Raw genomic sequence first — 19,724 nt, forward strand, 5'->3', positions numbered from 1 at the left:
TTATGGACATAAGTACATTATCAAATTAATTATTATAAATCAGATATAAGTATATCTGTACATAACACTTTATGCTAAAAACGTGAATTAAAATCACAAAATAGCTGCAAATTGTTATAATAATAAAGTGCCACGTGCCGTCACAGCATGTGTTAAAAATGCGCCTACATATAAACATGTTTCATTGTCAGACAGTTGGAAAATTGATGAAAACATTGCTCCACTCTGTCTAATATCGCAATATCTCCTTTTGAAAAGTGGGATAAAAAATAGCCTTGTATACAATTCATAAAATTTACAAAACAGTAAAAAATGTATCATGGTTTGACCTGACTTATTATTGCATGGGCAGGGAATAGCAGCAAGATTCGGTTGGTACCCAGAGGGAAAACACAGTAAATATTTAACCGTATCAGCACAAAACCTAAATAGCAGGGAATACTCCCATTTCCCACAAGGCTGCTCTAAATAGACGGGTGGTAGCAGGAAGATTTTCCGGGACAAAAATGCTGTTATCAGTGGTTTTCCTACTACACTTCTAAAACAACTTTCCTGTGCTAGATTATAAAAAGCTAAGGCTACTTCCTTTTTATTAAAAGTAGGGCATAGATCTCTCTTTGTAAAAGCTCACTCCATACCAATCTTTCCAAATTCCTATTTAGTATATGCCAACCACGGAATTCGGAGGCCATTATCACAGGAGATGCAGTCATTTATTATATCTCTTGTAAGTAATGCCTGCTCATTACTCCAAATAGATAACCAAAGTAATAATGGCCTCACTTGACATATGGAACATCACTAGTTATGGGATCTAAAGATAGGTGGAGATCGTTAATGTGTAGTATGAACAGTAGCGGGGCTAGCACACACCCCTGTTGAACTCCCCTGCGAATCTCAGTACCCTTAGATACATTCCTGTTATAATTTATTCTAACTCTGGTTCTCATGCCCCTGTGGAGAAAAAATGAACAAGGGGCTCTTCCAGGACCTTAAGTAAAAACATGTGCCATAGTTTTGATCGATTCATACAGTCTAAAGCGGCGCTTAGATCCATAAATGCCATGTATAAAGGCACATGCATAGCGACTGTGTACTTACCTATTATTAGGTTCAGATTGGCACATTGCTCAATTGTCTCGACCTTACTTCTAAATCCATACTAAATCCATAATCTAATTTATTTTGGCCCACTCCAGAATCCTATTATAAATAACACGCCTCAGGACTTTTACAGTTGTATCGATTAACGATACACGTCTGTAACAACTGGGGTCTTCTCGATTACCTTTCTTAAATATAGGGACGATAATAGAAGTACGCCAGTTGTCTGGTATATCTGTGTGGGGTAGTTTACTAAACAAATTTGTTAAAATAGGAGCCCACAGTTTGGCATTAAGTTTGAGTAAATTGGTTATCGTCAGGTACCGGCGCTTTACCGCCCATACTTTGGGATAGGGCCTCTTCTACCTCCTCCACCGTTATTCTAACATCTAATAGCTTTCTATTATCTATAACGAAACTATCTATGTTGGGGGGAGACATGAACCTTACTGAAGTGATCTTCCCATGATTCACTAGTGATATGGCAAGAGATCGGGGAGACAGTCCGATTTTTACGTCTCATACCAGAAACTGTGGCCCAGAAGTGCTTGCTGTTCTTCATAGTAGCTGCTTGTGCTAGTGTCTCCCATTGATCTGTGAGAAGCTGCTGCCAGTGCTTAGCCTTAACAGCCTTATAGTGTTCTTTAGGGCAGTGATTAGTACCTTGTTTCTGGACTTTTTCCCTAGTGCTATCCTTAGTTCTTGATTAGTTGCTGTACAGTCATGATCAAACCAACCATGTGGCTTATTGGGTGGGCATATTGGTATGAGAAGGGTATTTTTTATTCCTAAAGAAAGTTTGTTAAAGGCACCCACTAAATTGATAGCACTATCCTTTCAAGATAGACAGACCTCCACTGATTTCCTATTTTTGTTCACAATTGTCTCTAAAGTTGGGGCATGGTCGCGCATTCTCCATACCAGTTTCAAGTTATCCGTTGTGGGTTGAAGATCGCGGGACCCTATCTGCCGCTCCTATACTTTCCTTGGGGCCATTAAAAACACAGCCTCAAGTGAGTTGTGATCACTAAAGGGGGATTTAACAACTGACCTATGAAGCAAAATTTGTTCTAGGCTCCAGGTGTTAAATATAAAATCAATCATGGGCGGAGACTCTCTACCTTCATAGGTAGGTGGAATGATAACATCTTTCCTTCAGTTACCATAATATTTAATAGGTCATGGGATTCCACTATCAACCCCAACTCCTGACTTCTATGGTCTAACCTCCCGCCCCTGTGTATTCCCCAAAGTGTTTCTACCATTTTGAAAGTGTGTGTTGAAATCCCCAGCAATGCAAAGGTATAATCCCTGGCCCTGAGTAATAACCCTGTCAGCTAACTTGGTAAGAAAATTAGTTAATTCTAGAAATATTGGGTTGGGTACATTATTAAAATCATTATTATTAAATTAACCAGAGAAAAATAGCTATTTCCCCCCCTCCTCCAAGTTCAAAGACTTATTATAAAAGGCGACTATCAATTTATTCTTATCTTCCATCGATCATTGATCCAATCTATACTGTAGAAAAGTTTCTTTGATCCTCCTCTTAGTTAATGTTAATACCTTGGTATGGTCTGACCAGACAGATAAATTAAGCAGTCTGCCAAGGGACGAGTGAACATACAATAACCAGGGGATACTTAGGGCATCCTTCAAGGCTAAACAATCCGAAATAATTGTTCTGGTAAAACCAGTTTCTTCCTTAACCCATAGAGAGGCCCACAATAACAAAGGTCTGACTAAAAGAAGATCTTCTAAGAACTATAGGCCGACCTCATGATGTAAGATAGTATTTGATACAGAAGAAGGTAGGTATAATAGATGTTTCAGAAAGCTATTTTCTTCTACTTGCAGGGGAGCACCATTAGCAGAACCCTAAAGACCAGCCCCATACAAGGTTGCAGTGACTCCTTTTTCTTTGTATATTGCAACCATTTCAATAATGGGTCGATTCCCCAATTTTTAGGCGAATTTAAAAATACCTTGCGATCCCTGCTCATCTTAGCTTTGATATTTAAAATATGTTATGACCATGAACCATTTCCCGTAAATAAAAAATACCCAAATAGCAAAACGAATTCACTAATACAATCGGGGTGTTATCAATAAAAAAGGTTTTACAGGATTTATGCTTAGGCCCACAAACCATAGTAAATATTTGTTAATTACCATTGTATTAGAGGTCATAAAATCTACAAAAGCATTCATCAGTCTCTGGAGGCCAACCCGGGATCGTGCTAATAATACCGAATTGCCAGCATATAACAATACAGGTATTGGACGATTAGTCGCCAGAGGGGTGTCGGCCTGTAATGACTGCAAGTAATTATCTACCCATTGATAACAAGCATTAAAAATGCAATAGGTCTCGCCTTTTATTAAGTTAAAGCCATTTGCTTTGCTATACAATACCATTAGCAAAGCAAATGGCTTTAACTTAATCAAAGGCGAAACCTATTGCATTTTCAATGCTTGTTTCTTGTGCTCCACAGGGCAGCCCAGCCTTTGACTTTGAACAGAACAGATTACTCAAGCCCTCGGCATCAGCAGAGCCTCCCACCTCTGGTGTTAACCAGAAACCTTTAAAAGTACAAACAAGCACTGGCAAAACCAATTGATAGTTGCTGATCTTTTGGCTTTGCCAATGCTTATTTTGTTTATGAATAGTTTTTGCACGAAGGTGCACATTGTATGAAAACAAGCTTTGTCTAAAAGCCAAACTCATTGCAACAACAGACCCTGGAACTCGATGGGACCACTTATTGTGCAATAGAGAGCTCGTCACTCGTGTCCTGTTAGCCAGTGGCTGACGTAGGCTGACACTGCCCCATGCTGTATGCATGTGAGGGACACTATAGCAGGCCAAAGGATGGAGAGGGCTGACTGAAAACCCATCAAGTATGCAAAGTTGCAGGGCTAAATAGCTCAGTTAGCACTTAACCATCTTGGTTGGCTACGCATCCAGCCATACTGCACAAACTTGCAGCACATCCATTTAATAATAACAAACATCAATGAATTCCGTACTGCCCCTACAGATGGAGCTCGCAAACAGTAGCAAACACTAGTCTGACATGACTGGAGGCTGTGTTAAGCCTCCAGTAAATACAGTCTGGCGTCCACGCTTAAGCACCAGAAGCTCAACCCCAGGCGATACTGTAAAGCCAACAGTAGATATTACGTGAGGTCCAGCTGAGTACAATAGTTGGCCTAGGAGTTTTTTTTTTTTTTTTGGTTAACCGAGGAGGTTTGGTGGGGTCCCATAGTGAGTATTAATTTATAAATATGGACACCGTTGTTGGCTGAGGTACAGCCTAGAATTGTTTGTCTGTGGTCAGTCAAAGAACAGCTGAAGGAGGAAGGTGTTGGGTGCATTGAAAAAGGATGCAGTAGGAGATGACCGGACAGTGGTCAGGGCAAAATGGCAAGTGCTCTGGCCTTTGGAACTCTCAAGTACCACACAGATGGGATGCCTTAGGAAGATACCCTTAACCGCTCCACCCTTGAACTGACTGTCCTGGGCAGAGCGGTTAGGAAGGGTCGACATGGTGAGGAGAGAAACCCCCATCCCAAGAGGGCACATTCAGCAAGCAAGAGCCTTAGGGAAAGGGGTGAAAGACACGGATCCAAACCCTGAGACCCAGTGATTGGAGGCCTGTAGAATGTGATGATTCTGTTTACAGCGCAGCAATTGTGGGATTACGGTGGCTTTGACTACTTTCTGGGCTGGAGAATAGTAGGATGGCAGTATAGGGTTTCTTCTACTCTTTTTCTAGGGTGGAGGACAGTAGGACCAGAGCGGATTTCAGGCTGTGAGAGTATGATAGGAGAGAAAGCCAACATTTGTCATTCTTTCCATAATGAGGGAGACTAGAGACTTCCGCTGCAATCTACTATTAGGAGAGTGAGAAGGACGGGACTTGTAGAGTAACTTACACTACTGTCTCCAAAGTGGCTTGTGGAATGGCTTTCACTTCTCTCCCCAGATTGGAGAGATGGTTGGCAGCACAAGGTGACATCCTCCCCTTCTCTGGGATGGAGAGAAGGATGGCTTTGAAGGATCACTTTTAGTAGAGTCTCTAGAGTAGGATGGGTTCCCTGCTCTCTTGGGCGGTGAGAGTTGGCTGGATTTCACCACTCACTCCCAGGTGAAGATCAAGGGTAGAGCGGTGTCTACACTCTTCCATGGAGGAGCAGGCTGTTCAGAGCCTGCTGATGTTTCTGTTTCGTGAGCGGGTTTGGGGCGGAGGGACAGACCATGCTGAACCTTCACGTGTTTGGATGGACTGCGAGGAGGTGAATGTGCAGGAACAGATATTGGGGCGTCTTGTCGGCAGGGCCCTGCGACGAGTGGGACCTCATGATCATATGACATGAGGAGTTTGTGGAGGCATGACCAAGGCGCTGTGAGGAGCCAGGGCACACAATCCCCTGTGTGCTGTGAGGAGCTCCTGAACAAGGCACTTAAGGAGCTGCAGGCACGTGAACAGATATTACGAGATTCCCTGGACAAGCCTCTGAGGAGCGAATGGACCCAGGCAAATGGCACGAAGAGCTGATGGACAAGGCGCTGTGAGGAGTTCAGGGAAAAGGTGCTATGAGTAGCTTATAAATAAGGCTTCCGTTTTTCCATTTTTACAGATAAATACAGACAGAAAATAATGCGTTTTCTGTCTGCATCTATATTTAAAGTACAGAAAATGGGGTTTCTTTTAAGGGACTCTATGCTGTCTTTCATGAATTATAGGCCAACAGCTGAGCAGATGCACAGCATGGGAAATTTAAAAAACAGGATGCAATTTCATAAAAAAATGCCATGTGTCAATATACTTTTGTGGTATAATGCTAATTTTTACCAGTGGGTGTTTTGTTATATAATATTTGGCATCTTAAATAGCTAAGACAGACACATCAAAGTTTGAGTGCGAGTCTATCAATTATATAAATAGGGAAATGTACAGTTTTACAACTCCATTTGTCCCAAGACACAAAATAAATATGGATAAATACAGATAAAGTTGGCAAAAAACCCAAATATGGATACAGACAGAAAAGCTAAAAACAAATACTATAAACCGGGACCCCTACTTGTAAACTAGGCGCTGTGTGGAGCTCATGGAAACGGTGCCCTGAGTTGCTCATAGACTAGGCGCTGTGAAGAGTTGGGAGATCACAGACCGGGAACAGATGGTGCAAGGAGCTCATGGAGAAGGTGCTGAAGAACTTGGAGTGCGTGAGGACATCTGAGGAGCTCACGGATACGGGTCTCTAGCGAGGTGGGGCACAGAAACCAGTGAAGAGCTCCGCTTTTATGCGCTGTGAGAATGACGATTCTCCAATTATTATGCAGAGAGAATCTTGATTTCATTAAAGACAAACGGAGGCTAGCATTATGCAAATACTTTTATTTGCAGCCCTTTAAAGAATGTTATTACATCACAATAAACAGAACATTAGTAATATGACAAGTAGACTGTGCTGGTTCCAATCATCCTCTTGGGCTGCGATGACACAGCTATCCAACTAGAAATTCCAGTAAATCCAGTTAGCCATTAACATTGTTATCTGCGAGGAAATAAAACATTTTGAGTAGTGAAAGGAATAAATACTCAGATAATTATTGTACATTAAAGTATAATAATAATAACATATTAAATGCATAAACCTTAATCAACCCAAACCTCTCGGGAAGAGGAGGGTGGGATAATGCTAGCCTCCGTTTGTCTTTAACGAAATCAAGATTCTCTCTGCATAATAATTGGAGAATCGTCATTTCATTACAAGAACGAAGGCTATCATTATGCATGTTTAAAGCCATGTAGAGCTACACTGCTAACATGCTCTATTGGTCTTAAGTAAAACATAGAGAAAGTACTTGCGTTAGACCAATTTGCTGCTTTAAGTATCTCGGGGAGAGATCCTCCTCCCCAAAAGACTTTGCTAGCCATTTCACCTCTCGAGGAATGAGCTCCGAATCTAGACAGGTCCACTCCTGCCTCATGCATGATCGAGCAGATCCATCTAGATAGGGTAGCTGAAGAAACAGGTTTAAAAGGTCTGACATAAGATAAGAGAAGTTGGTCGCAACCAATAGGTCTAAAAGTAGAAATCTTATTTTCATAGCATTTTATACAATTAACAACACAAAGTTTTTCACATTCATGAAAGGTAGGATAGAAGATGGATTCTGACATTGTTTTCGTTCTTTTCCAGATATCGAAATGAACGCCTTCGCAGGAGTAAAATCTGTTAGAACGTTCTAGTGCTCTAATATCGGAAACCCTTCTAAAGGAAATCAGACATAGGAGAGTAGCCAGTTTCATTGACAATCTCTTAAGGGATAGTGAGTTGTTAATAGGCCAAGAAATGAAAAGATTAAAAATAAGGTTAACATCCCAAAGGGATTGATAGCGGGCCTTGGAAGGTCTCCTTAAACGGATACCTTTCATAACTCTTTTGATAAGTGAGTTATTACCAGTTGCAAGATTGTTAATAAGAGAATGACCAGAAGAAATTGCTGATCTGTAACAATTGATGGTTCTAAAGGAGAGACCTAGATCGAAAAGATAAGCAAGATAATTAGCTACGTGTTGTAGAGGACACTGAACGGGATCCAGATCCCTTTGCAGGCACCAACCAGACCATTTTATCCAAACACCTTTGTATCTCTTTCTTGTTCCAGGTGCCCATGAATCTTCCAATAAGCTTTTAGCTTCTCCCGAAAGTTCAGGATATCTTCCTGAATTCCTGATATCCTCCAAGCAAGAAGGTTCATCTTCCCCTCTAAGACTAAAGGATGTTCTCCGTCTGGACCCAGGAGTAGGCCTAAAGATGATGGAATCATCCGAGGAAAGTCCACCGCTAACTCCATTACTCTGGGAAACCACACCTGGGATTTCCAAAAAGGAGTTATCAGAATGATTGAGCAAGGTTCGAGTCTGACCTTCCACAATATTCTCTGAATCATTGAGAAGGGGGGAAAGGCATAAGCTCTGATCCCTTCCCAAAATTGGATAAAGGCATCTACTCCCGAGGCATACAAGTCTGGCCTCCAACTGAAGTATCTCTCCACTTGGTGAGTCACTCTGCTGGCAAACAGATCTAATTGGATTGGGCCCCAAATTTTTTGGATCATAGAAAAAATCTCGGGATTCAATTTCCACTCGCTTAAATCGTGAAGGAAACGAGAATTCCAGTCTGCCCTCAAATTTTGAGATCCGGGGATGAATTCTGCTCTCAAGGTGATCTTTTGGTTCCAACAAAAATACCATATTTTCTTGGCAATATCTGAGAGATTTTTGGATCTCGCTCCACCAAGGCGATTTATATAAGAGACAGCTGAGAAGTTGTCCAAGCGGATTAGGGTATTTGAGTTCTTTAGATGGTCTTTGAAGCTCATAAGAGCATTCAGAGCTCCTAGCATTTCTAGAGAATTTATGTGGAGAGATTGTTCTTCTGTGGACCATCTCCCTCCTGTGTCTAAATTGTTTAGGCGAGCACCCCAACCGTGGTTGCTCGCATCTGATTCTAACGTAAAATCTGGAACATTACCGAAAATAGCTTTTCCGTTCCAAGATTGGAGATTTTTCAACCACCAATGAAGATCCTCTCTCGCGTCTTCCGAAAGAGGTAGGGAGTCTTCGTACCAAAGGCCCTTTCTCAGGCCCATTGCTTTTAGTCTTTGTAGACCTCTGTAGTGAAGTGGACCTGGTGAGATAGCCTGAATAGAGGAGGAAAGGAGTCCTAAAACTCTGGCCAGATCTTTTAATCGGATATAATCTTTTGAAAGGATAAGGGAAACCTGTTTTTTTATTTTGGTAACCTTCTTGTGGGGAAGGATTAGATTTGAATGAATAGTGTTCACATTGAAACCAAGGAATTCTAATTCCTGTGAAGGGGTCAGAAGGGATTTTTCTAAGTTTATAATGAAGCCCAGGTCTCGAAGGAGGTCCATGGTAATTTTTAAATGTTTCAAGATTTCTAACTTGTCTTGAGACATGATGAGGATATCGTCTAGATAGATTATTAGGTGAATCCCTCTCTCTCTGATGTGGCTGACTACCGGACGAAGCCACTTGGTGAAACACCAGGGGGCTGATGAAAGTCCGAAGGGAAGGCACTGGAATTCGAAAAGAGTTCCTTTCCAAGTAAATCAAAGGTATTTGCGATAATCTTCGTGCATCGGGATGGTAAAATAGGCATACTTCAGGTCCAACTTAACCATCCAATCTCTTGTTTGCAAGATGTCCCTCAGAAGGTGGATACCTTCCATTTTGAAATGTCTGTATGTTGAAAATTGGTTTAAATATTTGAGGTTTATAATGGGAAGCCAACCTTTGTCCTTCTTTTTTACAAGGAAAATAGTACTTAAGAAACTCTTTGATATTTCTGAAAGAGGAATTTTTATAATAGCTCCTTTGTCTAACATTTGGCGAATTTCCGTTTCTATTAATTTTGAGGTCTCCTTGTCTAGAGTAATCTAGTTTGGAATCTCTTTTTGGAAGGGTTCTAGATAAAAGTCTATCTTGAAGCCACTCACAGTCTCTAGAACCCATGGGTCTTTGGTGATTTGAAACCAATTCTTTACAAAATGTTTCAGTCTTCCTGCCACTTGGGAAGGGAAAGAGGGATTTAGACTTACCTTGGAAAGCTTGGTTGGAGAAATTTGATCTTCAACCACGGGCTCTTGAACCCCTTCCTCTCTGACGGTAGAAGTTTGAGCGGGAGCCTCTGTAAGGGCGAGTCTCTCTTGTCTCATATGGATAAAATTGGGACCTGAAGTAACCACGACTGACAGTTTGTCCCCTTCTGCCAGCCCTTCCAAAAGTGGTCGTCCACCAAAGACTCTACGAATGTTAGATTGTGCTTTACTAAAGGCATTACAGGTGGCTACGTATTTACCCAAAGATTTAACAAAATTATCGCCAAATAGTATTCCTTTTGCGTCGCACATGTCTTCTTTAGCGGAGAGGTCCGCGAGTTTAGGATTCATTCTAAGGAGGACTGACTTCCTCCGTTCAGTAATCAGATTGACGTTGGCGTTGCCAATAAGACATATTGCGCGTTGCGCCCATCCTCGTAATAAATCAGAATCTATAGGGGTATTGTTAGTTCTTGCTTGTTCAGTCATGTCTAAAATTTTGGATATTGGTCCCATTACGTCGAGTAGCTTGTCTTGAGCTTGTTTCAGGCATTTTTCAATTCCCTTCCTAGGGTCTCTTCCTGATTTAAAAAGGAAGGTGATCAATTCTGGGTCAAGGTTGGGTGTGCTACAGATCTTATCCTCCGTGGAGGGTCTAGGGCACTCGTTTCGCAGTAAATTGCGTGTATTTGTATCAAGAGGTTTTCTGACCCATTTGGATAAATATTTACCTACATTGTCCTTAGGCCACCATTCAGTGCTGCGAGGGTGACAAATGGTTGTAGGATTAAACATCTCTTCTCTGAGGGGGTCTTTAACATTGAGAGAAGATGTTGAGGGGTGATCTAAGTCCTCTTCGAGGTCCTCAAGTGTATCTTTAGCGTCAAAAATAAATTCATCCAAGTCCTCGTAGTCTGTTGTTTGATTATAAAAATCATTGCAGTAATCATTTGTCCCGTAAAGGGTACCGCTTTCTATAATGCCGCTATTGGCACCCCTTCTCTCTGCCCCAAGGAATTGGGGTCTCTCTATTGTGCCGCTATGAGCACCAAAATATTTTGTAGCGCGTGGGCTAACAAATCTCATTGCATTGTTGAATGCTTCAGAAATATGTTTCCTTTTCTGGGTAACCTTGCCCCTTTTTTGAGCTCCAGATGTGGAGGGGGAATCCCCATCGGAGAGAGAAAAATAAATCTCCTCAAGAGGGGGAGTCCTTTTCCTCTTATAAAGAGCAGCATCTACCGCTTCTCTGATTGAAGATTTTAACTCTTCTCCAATAAACCTCTTGAGGATGTCGTCCAATGTTTCCTTAGAGGAGTGTTGGGTGACGTTGCCATCAGATTCCATAATAAAATACATATATAATATTCTTATAATGAAGAAATAAGTCTTTGAATTATAAAGAAATCCCTAAGGATATAACCAAAGGTATATATATAGAGTTAAACAATTCAGTTATATTAAATCAATTGATGAGATGGCTTACCAACAGACTACTTGAGGATGCAGTTTCTTTGTTTGTTAAATCGAAGGAAGGGAGTAACATACCCTTCAAAAACTCATTGAATGCTTTGTTTGATGAGGTAATGAATATTAGAGTATCCGCTAGGTGGCAGTGCTTCTCTGAAAGTCTTCATGTGTTATTTTAGATGAAACGGGTCAGAAAAAAGGCTTCCGTTATGCTCACGAAGGGAGCGTAACTATGGAAACCAGTCCGACCCGTGTACAAGCGGAAGCAGCGCGAAGACGACAGAGGCGCGCTCCTGTGTCTCCTAGCTAGTCGCTAGGAGACGTGGGGAATGGGAGCCCATATTTGTATTGAAAAAGTAAGTAAACGGATGTTACATGAGAAAGCTTTTTACGGAGAGTTTCCATTTCGATAAGAATGCGAGCATACGCATGAGCATAAACATTTTGGTTAAAGTAATTGTTAAGAATGATAACTTTTACTTGAAAGTGGGTGAAAAGAGAGCCTCCTACGTGTAGCGAGGAGAGTTCAAGAAGAATGGGATATCGTGGAAGCGTATGATCGATATTATCACAAAGGGGGTAATCCTACCATAAATTGGTAGAAGTGCTGAAAGCGGAAGTACATGTTTAAAAAATACATCATGCCTGTAAATGCAAGAGTTAAAATATGTATATAATGATATAATATTGTTAACATATGAATATAAGATATAGAATTGTCAAAGAAGGGAGATAAATCTTATTCAATCAGGGCAAACACCAGTAAGGAAAATAAATGGTACTTAGCTGTGTCGCGAATAAAAGAGGATGATTGGAACCAGCACAGTCTACTTGTCATATTACTAATGTTCTGTTTAGTTTATTGTGATGTAATAACATTCTTTAAAGGGCTGCATGTTTGGGCAACAAATAAAAGTATTTACATAATGATAGCCTCTGGTCTTGTAATGAAATCTAGGGAAAGGAGGTGCTGGTGGATAGTGTGGTGTGAGGAGCGAGGGTCGCATGCATCAGATATTCTGTGAGTACCTTGTGGACGAGGCATGCCTCCAGAGGATGGGACGCATCGATGGTAGTTTGAGGAGCGATGGACGAGGTGCTTAGAAGACCTCATGGTGCACTGATGGACAGTTTGAAGAGTTGGACCACGTTCAAGGTCATGTAGGCTTTTCACTCGGTTTCACCTTTCATGGGTGACACATATGCGCCTCCGTCTCATCAGGGGTAGTGAGCGCTGTATAAATGCTATTTAAATGTAAAGGCAGTTAATTTGACATGTTGCGCTATACTACTTATCATGTGACTTTTCCTCCCGGTACTCTGTCTTGCTATACACTGCAGTGATGCTACTTATCCTGACACGAGGATCCATATATGCGACCGGTTCCCTCTTATAGATGCCGTGTTGGCCTGCATGACCTCTGACCTCAGATCGGGGGTCTCAGATGCATGCCGGTTGCGGTCTGTGTGACCTCTGACCCCAGGTCAGGGCGGCAGGTGCACGCTGGTTCTGGCACGAGCAACCTCTGTACTGGCTTGTGACCTCTGCCCCCCCCCCTGGGTCGCAGGCTCACGTGGAAGAGGAGCTGCAGGTGGGGTAGTGGGGGCAGGGTTGCTGCTGGGCAGACTGCACCATGCAGCTAGGTGTGGGCGCTGCTCGCGTGGCCCCGGGCCGCTGCGTGCCTTGGAATCTGCCAAAAAATGCTACCAATTGTGGCTCCTAGGTGAAGTCTATCAGCACTGCCAGATGCGAGGCGCTTTTTTTTTTCATTTCTCTATTCAGACAGTTCAGTTGCTGCTGTTTAAATTGCTAGATCACAGGCGGTATGGGGGACGTAGAGGTGAGCTATGATGGATGACACACAGCACACATCCCATTGGGGCTCTTGTGGGGGTCAGTAAAGGTTTTAGCGAGTTTCTTTATTATTATTATTTTATTTTTTTAAATAAAGGAGTGTTTGCTCATTAGCACTACAATTTAAACATCTGCACACGAAATACGATCTTCCGCCGTGTCAACGCTTCACTGAATAACATTTGATTGTTTCCAACAATAACGGCATAATTTCATAAATTGAAACTGCATTAAAAATAGATAAAAATTACGCAGTCATCCGTTGTCTTCTGACACCTTGAACATACCCTGTCTAAAAATACCAGCATCCAGATGTTGCTGGCTAAAAGGCTACGACTACCTGAAGTAGTCACGCACGAGACCGCCTAGACGCTATGTTTTTAAATATTACAAAGCAGCGAGTCCCTTTCCAATGCTGCTTGTTGATCTGCATGGAAAACCATGTGCAAACCTTGTACCTATTTCATGGAAGTGCACCATTTCATTCCCCTCGACCATGACAACGAGCTGGCAGTGCCATTTGAATCTGGAATAGTGTTTAGACAAAAGGTGTTTCCAAGCTTCACTAAAAGGTAAACTCACGTTATCAAGAGCAACATATCGGGGGTAAAAAAGGGCCCTGCGTATGACCGAGTGGGAGGAAATGTGGGAGGGAATGTGTGTATGTGCCGATGACCCAGCATTCTGGAAATCATTCTTGGCTTATGGGGGGGCATCCCATGGCATGGGGTTGGGGCGTTCTCGTAGCACAGTTCAGTCCCGCGCACATCGCAGGTAATATCTGGCATACGGGGGCAACCACGGCAAAAACCTGGTGCAGACATATCCGAGGTCATTCTTGGCGTAGGAGAGAGCGCCAGGGTATCGATAGCAACAAGCACGGCCCGTCATGGGACGGACAGAAGATGTGCACGCGGGAACTGCCTTTATTGGTGGCGAAAAAAAAAGTCCCCAGTGTATCACGCCACCAGTAAAGCATCCAATCCCTGCGTGCACATCTTCTGTCTCGTTTGTCTCCCCGCGTGCACGCTGGAATCGTATCGATTCCAAAAGGCCTCTGCATGGTAGGGCAGCGCATGCGCTGCTTTCGCCAGGCCGAGACCTAAAAAGGGAGAACAGCATTGAGGCTACCACACATCCATGTAGAATTCCTCCACTTTAAATTTGGCCGAATATTCCCCCTCTGGGCCAAACCGAACCTGCCTAGTTAGGTTCTCATAAAGACGGGAAAGAAACCCAATACTCACTTACTCGCTTGGAGTCTCTTGATGCAAAGCCAAGCTGAGGCAATGTTTTTATTTGATGCATCTCAGAAATAATAGTTCTTGTTACATTGCACCTTATTAGCACAGAAGTCAGAGCATGTACACAAGGTGATTCTGTAGAGCTCAGGTCTACTACCACTACTAACATTCACTAAAATGGAAATTTCCCTTTAGATGAAGCAAAGTTGATCAGGAAAATCAGACATTTTGTACACAAGAAACACTGTCAGCTTGCACAAAATAAATCCAAGAAATTGGCTTTATTTCATGGCCTGAGTTCCTGGCATTGTGCACTTAAACTATGTGAAAACACAATAATACCCCGTGTGCACTTACATTAAGTGAGCACGCAAAAATACTCAGGTGTAATAATCTAACTAGTTTGACATTTTTAACAAAAGAGATTTTTTTATTATAGAAAATGCTTTGATTTTGAAAGAAAGCTAAGCACGTTCAAAGAGCCCTAACTCACCAACAATTATTGATGTTGGCTTCGGCAGAAGCTCATGATAACTGTTTTATTTACACTGACACTTCTGTCTGAGGTTAAAATAGTTTGTGTAAGACATCTACAACATTGCACTTGATATAAGCCAAGCTTATCGTAATAAAAGAACCCGAGTCAAGTATTCCACGCATCCTTCCTGGGTTTTAAAAGTTGCCTTCAGTTTTAGCTTTATTCTCTGGACTGTGGAAGTACATCCCCTTCATGAGAAACACCCCTAGTAGTACTTTGTACATTACACAAGTATTTTCTTTTTTTTTAGCAGATGTCTATAGCACATGGCTACCCACGGTATAGATGCGCTTTACAAGTTAACAATAACAGCAACACAGGCCTTACATAGAACTGATAAATGATGCTGTAGAAGAGAAAAGGTATTTACATTGGAGGAAAGGGAGGAATTTAGGGGTTTGTATCAGGAGGGTGCAGGAGGACGAGGGAAGGTAAGAGGGTTGGTTGAGAATGGGAGGGAAGCAGGGAGAGGTAGGATTGTGGGATTAAAAGGGTGGAGCTTCGTATTTTTACCTTTCTTTTTCAAAATCTTGAGTGGAATATAGTAAAACTAATAACCCCAAAATTGTGTTTTTAAAAATCTACTCATACTACAAAATGTTGTTGAAAGTATTTTGCTGCAGACACCCCGGGATAAGTTATGTGTTGTTGGTGCAAAAGTGTGATTTATACATAATTTAAGCATCAAAAGGAATTACAATTAAATGTATGTCAGCACTTCACAGAGAAGCCTACTTTAAGCAAATCAAAGGAATGGATAGGTACTCAGGGCACACTTAGTTTAAATACTATGATAAATTTGTTATTTGTTTAATATAGTGCTCAGATTTGCCCGGTGAACCAAAAGTGACAGGTTTAGGTGTAGCAGGCTAACATCTCTGGTGAAATCGCAGGCCTTAGACATCAAACCATCAGGTTTAAAAAGCCTCTGATAAAATCTGCTTTCCAAAAACTACTGACAAGCAAATAGCTTTAAGGACATCCCAGGTTTTGAGAGGTGTACACCTCATGGCAAAAAACCACAATGCAGTGTTCTTTTCAGAAATATATTGATTTTTCTAATAATTCCATTTTAGAAAATATTTTCCTGTACCTAAGGAAGGAAGGAGAATGAATGTGATGGATTGCTCAGCTGTAGGCTCTACGGCTGTGAACCATGATACTCAGAAATTGGCCTCAAATTAGGCAGAGCTCAGGAACGCATACATGTGTAGGGATAAAAGAGGAACATTGATGAGCTAAGTTTACAGTCCCTGGTATCTTCTTCAGTTTTAGTCAATAATAATGGTTTCATTTCTTAAGAAATGTGGATAGGTCACTAGAGTTTCAACACATTTAAACAAATGAGCCCTTCCCAACTTTAGAATTTGGTCTCGTTTTGAGTAGGGCCGTAAAACCGTTCCAAACACATAACAGATTATTGGAAAGTTTTACAGTACACAATATACAAAATAGCCCCTGGTACATAACAAAAAAAAAATAATAATTAAAAACAGTACTCAAAAGAAAAGTCGACTTGAAACATATATGCTCAGTGCTTTGTCATGTTTTCTGAGTTAATAGGCAGTCAGGTTACACCTGGGCTCAAGGGTATGCTTAATGTCTTAATTTGTTAATTTGCATAGCACACACACCTCTAATTTGAAAGCTGGGAGTAAGTTAAGGTCATATAGATATGGTCGGTTGTATAAGCTTTATGACTCGGCAAGTAACAAATATAATCTAGAGAACAATAAGGACTAAACTAGTCACATGAAGAACCGGAAGCCACATTACAAATAAGGCGCATTGTGCACGCTGCACCACAGGAGCACTGTGCAAAGACTGGTACAATGTGCATGATTACATTAAATGTACTTAGTGTGCAGGGGCGAACTCGCATCTGTACCACAATAAGTGCATTAGTGAAAGGCAGACTGTCTGTTTGGAGCCACCGGCCTGTCTTGCACAGCAGGTGTCGACCAGGCCTCTCTTTCAAAGGAGGCAGGTATCCCCATGTAAGTGGGTGAAGTGAGTGACTGCACTTACCTACAAGGGATGTCTGGGGCGTCCCAGGGACGCCATGACTGCCTCTCAAAGGGGTGCCCTCAGCAGGCGCATTAGTTGGGCCCCACTTCTAGTTGGCTCAGTCAGTGTGCCTCCTAATGGCCTCTTTGCCCCTACTCCTGCGTTTTTAATATGGGCTAGTGGAAATATGAAGGATTCCCTCATTTGCATAATGTCACAAGCATCTGCTGCCCCTGCTGTAATTCTAAAGTTATCTGGGGTGCAAAAAGTGAATGCACTTCTGTGCCCTCAGGGCACTTTGTGTAATAGAGTCACAGATATGTAAAGCAGTGGAGTGCTCCACACCTTCATAGCACACAATTAGATGACACTTTGAATAGCTCACAGGGTGCTCACCTATGATGATGGTGATGATGATTATAGGCTGCAGTTATCTTCCTAACATGTTTTGGTGCTAACACCCTTTATAGCTGTGTGTGTTTGCAATATTATTTGTTGGCTGAGCTATTACCACACAATAAGTGTAGTATGCAAACAATGTGTGTAATATGTTTAATCTGGGTTACTGGCTTCGCAGTTGTGTTCTGAACTAGTCCAAGTGTCGATATGTGGGCATCAATAAGAGGTTGGAAGATGCCCTGAACTCACATCTGCCCCCAAAAAATACAGATTGCACACCTGCCAACCTCACAGTTCTCCAATTTAACTTAGAGGTGAGGGAACCACAGGTTCCCCTCAGTTGGTTCTGCCATCGAAAAGCCTTGACTTGATGGCTCATCCGCCTCTTGGCTGCGGGACATAGTGACGGTTGGTGGGTCAACCAGTCCAGGTCCATTATGTGATGCATGGCGCACTTAAAAACAAGCAAGCCCACTGTTTTTAGTTTTACTGAAACAAACTCCCACTTTGGGTGTTTATTTCAGTAAAAAAAACAGGTTTGTGGGACAAGACCACAAAAATATGTCACCCGCTCATCAAACTGCTGACTACAATACATTCACTGCACCAGCAGATGTCCATTAGGGGCTGGGAATTCCACCAGGAACACCAGGCTGTGCCTCACCATGCCATGTGGTACTCCATCAGGGAAGGCGGAGACCACGACCTTCGCAGACTTGCAGACTGTTGAATGAGGCCCTTTGTGCGTGTGTATTGCAGTAGTGGAGATTTGCGCATGTGAGGCACCCTCCAATTTTGTCTCTTCTCTCAGAGTCTGTGCCATGGACTGATTCATTGATGTGAGGTTCCTTGGAGCTAGCTGAGCAAGTTACCACATGAGGGACCAGATGTACGACCCTTCCATTTTGCTAGTCGCAAATTGCGTTGTTTTGTGAATCGCAAAATGGAATGTACAACAGTGTCTCAGATACTGTTTGCGATTCCCAATGGGGTCGCAAACGACTTATACAGCCAATTTTCCTTAAAGGAAAACGGGATGCATTTAAAAAAGAAAATTGAAACGTTTCGGTAGGTCTGTGGGACCACTGCCTACTCTTAAAAAATATTTTTGCTGCCAGTCACAAAAGAGAAGGGGTCCCCTGGGAACCCCTTCCCGTTTGCGAGTGGCTTACCACCTTTTTGAAATAGGTGGTAAACTGTGAGTGTTTTGCAACCGCATTGCGGTCGCAAAACAATCGTACATAGAAGTGCGACTCGCTATTAGGAAGCGAGGCCCATGGCACGTTCTTTCCTTAAAGCAAGTCGCAAACCCTATTTTGCGAATCGGTAATAGTTTACAGAGTCGCAAAGTAGGGTTTGTACACTGCACAGACCAATTTTCCAGTCGCAAACGGGCCGATTTCCCATTTGCAACTTCAAAAAATGGCCGTCCATATGGCCCCAAGCGTTTTAAATATGTGTGCAGTGGGTATGGGATGGTTTGCAAAGGTGGAAGAAAATGTGATCCTGGTCTAAGGTCTTTGTGAGTAATAACAGTGAGAGCCTTTTTTTATGGGGTTTCATTCATATACACCGAAACTTATTGTTTTCAAGTGTGAATGTGAGCGAACATCATTTTCCATATCCTTTGAAATCAATTTTGGACTGTGTCCTGAGTTTCTTGGCGTATATTTTGGTTTCAAGCTTCTTCTAACAGCGACATATTCATGGTACCCCAGGGAGTAAGTTAATTTTATTTCCAACTCTCCTTCAGTCGGCCCAGTGCTCCTTTTCCTGCCAGGGTCTGTAGTTCAGTTTTGCCCCAGATTATCTTACACCCCAATAAAGTGTCAAATGTATCAGTGAAATCCAGAATTTTAGGATGGTCTATATCAGTGCACACTGGGTACAGGCTCTTCCAGATCTTCATTTACAATGAGATTTAAAAAAAGAGCTGTATTTCATCATCATATGTCCAGAATACCACGCCTTGCCTGCGGAATATATTCTGTAGTGCGTCAATACACAAATTAAAAGAGGTATTTGATAATTCAGAGGTACCACCGCACCCAGCTTTGGGGTTAAGGACTCGTCGCCTGCACAGAAAATCTGTGTGATCCTTCCAAATGGGTGTTCACCAAATGTAGGGAGCTATCCCCAAGGCATCTGTGCACCTAGTTCAAGGCAGACATTATTACGTACTGTGAACCAGGCAGTGTGTTATCAGGGACATTTTAAGGATTTTGGGGGCCCTGGGTCAAACGCAATTTAGTGGCCCCTGCTCGGAACAGCTTTGATTTTATGATTGAGTTTCAGCTCTTTTGTTCCCCCTTTGTCCAGGTCACTGACAGTGCTCAGGCACACTCCTCCAAATTCTAAATGTGTTTAGATCTAATGTTCAGGGATAGTAATGTGTTTTCAATATTGTAACATAGCAGCAGCTCAATAATATTACTACAAATGATCTATGTGACACCCTCCCAT

The 19,724-nt window shown here is 42.2% G+C and overlaps 1 protein-coding gene across 2 annotated transcripts in view; it reads left to right on the top strand.

Annotated features, from left to right (window-relative positions):
- The window catches only part of MIA (MIA SH3 domain containing), a 177,755-nt gene that overhangs the window by 53,486 nt on the left and 104,545 nt on the right, over window positions 1–19,724 (top strand). The window lies entirely within an intron of this gene.

Source organism: Triturus cristatus, chromosome 9 (assembly GCF_964204655.1).
Source record: "Triturus cristatus chromosome 9, aTriCri1.1, whole genome shotgun sequence".
Lineage (NCBI taxonomy): Eukaryota > Metazoa > Chordata > Amphibia > Caudata > Salamandridae > Triturus > Triturus cristatus.